Genomic DNA, 3,194 nt, shown 5'->3' with positions numbered 1-3,194 from the left:
AGCAGCCGCTCCCGCATTTTCAAATCGGGAGCCGGGGCCGCCCTGGAAGTGATCGGCGGCGGGGTCACGGTGGCACCGGGGGGCGGGACGGGGTGGTGCCGCTCCGCTCCGCTCCGCGCGGCACGGCAGCGTACAGCTATCCCCATCCCTGCCTGCAGCTCACCCACCGTACAGGCACCCCATCCACACTGCACCGCACCGTCCTGCCCATCCCCATCCCCAGAAAACCATCATCCCCATCCCACAGCATCACCATCCCCATCCCCACAGCACCACCATCCCCATCCCCATCCCCAGAGCACCATCATCCCCATCCCACAGCACCACCATCCCCATCCCCATCCCCAGAGCACCATCATCCCCATCCCACAGCACCAACATCCCTATCCCCATCCCCATCCCCATAATCCCCATTCTCATCCCCACAGCACCACCATCCCCATTATCCTCATCCCCACAACACCAACATGCCCATCCCCATTCTCATCCCACAGCACCATCATCCCCATCTCCATCCCTGCCTCTCCGCACCGTTCTGCACAGCTCTGCCATCTCCATCCCCACCACCATCACTAATTCTCACCAAACCACACTATCCCATCATCCCCACCCTCACCACCATCCCCATCCCACCCCATTCCCTTCCCGCCTCCAGGCTGGGCTGGAAAAGAGCCACTGGGCTCAGCTGCAGCAAGGACTGGCACTACAGAAACAAGGAAAAACGCAACAATAAAATCCCAAATCTGCCTTGGATTTGCAGAAAGGCTAGAAAACGCTGGAAAAGACTGGACAAAGCTCACTGGGTTCAGCTTGGGCAAGGACTGGCACCAGAGTGACAAAAGGCCCAACCACAGACAGGCAGTGCCAGTGCCCTGCTGGTGCCCGATGAAAGGAATAAGATGAATGTGTCTTTACAAACAGACTGTGTGAATCTGCTTGTAGATAGGGCCAGGGAATTGTAGATAAGGAAGTAACTGGAGAAACCATCAGTTTCAGAAAGTGTTACTAATTCACAAGGGCTGCTGCTCAGCCAAGGTTCTGCTAAATCCCTGAACTTGGAGAAGAGGAACAAAGACAATAGAATGAATATGTTAATGTTAATGTCATATGTTAAACAAGGAGGGGGATACATATTAGAGGGGGACATACAGTAGGCAATTCAGGAAGTTTGAAGTTTCTCCACCTCAGCCAGTGGAGAAAGGGAGAGGCTGATGTGGCCATGAAAATTAGGATAAAAAGGAGGCTGCATCCCCCAACAATTTGAGAGGCCCCATGGGAAATGCCCCATGGTCTCTCCCTTTGTTCATGAATAAAGTTACAGGACTCCTCTGTCTCCTTTTTGGACATAAACCTCTGGTATATTGAATTTTTCTGTACACCTGGGAGTAATGCCAGGGCCTGGATGGTACCCCAAAAAGTGGTGCCTACTCTCCCAAAGTCTGTTGGGTTTCCAGACTGCCATGGCAGGGCAGATCCCACGGGTCTCCTGAGGCAATGGACAATGTGGGGGTGCTGCAGGGAAGTTTCTGGGTTCCTCACGGCCCAAGCCCAGGGTCTGCTAGAGGGAATCATCTTCAGTTCTGGAGGCACTTTGGGCACCACAAGATCAGAAGGATCCAAAGGATCTATTACCCATAATGATGCTGGAGAGTGCCCGAAGGAGGGACACGGAGCTGGGGAAGGGCTGAGGAGCAGCTGAGGGCACTTGGCTGGTTCAGCTGGAGCCCAGGAGACTGAGGGGAGGCTCCTCGGGGGCTGCAGCTCCTGCCCAGGGCAGGCACAGGGGCAGGGGCTGAGCTCTGCTCTGGGACAGGGACAGGAGCCCAGCAAGGGCTGGAGCTGGGCCAGGCCTTGGCATGGAGCTCAGGGCAAGGTTCTTCCCCCCGAGGCTGCTGGGCACTGCCCAGGCTCCCCAGGGAATGGTGCCAAGGCTGCCAGAGCTCCAGGAGCTCCCAGGGCTGCTCAGGGTGGGGTTCTTGGGGTGCCTGTGCAGGCACAGGGGCTGCACTGATCATCCCTGTGGGTCCCTTCCAGCTCAGGATATTCTATGAATGATTCTGTTCCTTCTCAGGCCTGCAGCTATGAGCTGTTTCTTGTTGAAAATAACATACAAGGGAGCCTTAAAGAGAGACTTGATTATTATGGGAGGCTGAGCTGCATGATTGATAATCCAGGAGTCCAAGGTTAATATCAGGGATTGCATGCAGCTCGCTGCATTGCTGCAGTAGGGCCAGAATGGGTGGCTGTGCTGTGAAGGGTAACAATGAGATGGTCACTGGGGTCACCAGAGCATGGACAGTCTGGGGGGAGGAACCCCTCTGCTCCCCAACAGGCACCCCGGGCCCCCAGCACCAGCCCCTCTGTGGGCATGGGCAGGAACTGGGGGGTTCCAGCAGCGCTGAGAAGGGCACAGAGCCAAGAGTCCTCCTGCAGCACCTGCCCCGGCTCCTCCCAGGCCATGTGGGGCTGAGCAGCAACCCCTGCCCCAGTGCCCTCCCAAGAGGGGGTGGACACACAACTGGCTTTCCCCACTGACCCCACAACTCTCTGGGAAGAGCAACGGGGATCAGAGAGCAGGAATGGGGGAGGCACAGACACTCTGTGGGGTCGTGGGGGGTCCTACACTGAGTCACAGACAATCTCTGGGGGGACACAGGAATCCCACCCCCTCTGGAGGGGCGAGGAACAACCCCCAGAACCCAAGAGGCCCTCCAAGGACCTGACAGCCCCCTTAAGGACCCAATAACCTCCCCCAGAGACCCAAGAACCCCTTCAGGGACCAAGAAACTCCCACTAAGGAGCCCCCCAAAGACCCAAGCACCCTGTTAAGGACTCAGGGACATGGTGAGTCCCTTCCCGGGATCAAGACGCGCTCCTAAGAGCCCCTCAAGGACCAAGAGAATTCCCTCAAGCACCCAAGAACACACACACACACCCAGCGACCGAAGGAACTCTCTAAGGCCCCAAGAGGTGCCCCCAAGGGGCTCCTTAAGGACTCCAAGGGCCCCTCAGAGCCCCAGCAGTGCGGGCCCGGTGCCCTCCCGGGAGGGACACTCAAACACCGGGGCCGGCCATGACGTCATGTCCCGGCTGTGACGTCAGCGGGGCCGTTGCCATGGCGCCGCGCGCCGCCGCTTCCTGTGTGTGTTCGAAGTGGCGGGCGGGGCGCGCTCCCGTCGTGCCCCGCGCGGGGG

The sequence above is a fragment of the Molothrus ater genome, chromosome 26, assembly GCF_012460135.2.
Source record: "Molothrus ater isolate BHLD 08-10-18 breed brown headed cowbird chromosome 26, BPBGC_Mater_1.1, whole genome shotgun sequence".
NCBI lineage: Eukaryota > Metazoa > Chordata > Aves > Passeriformes > Icteridae > Molothrus > Molothrus ater.
Note: the sequence above shows the minus strand (reverse complement) of the source record.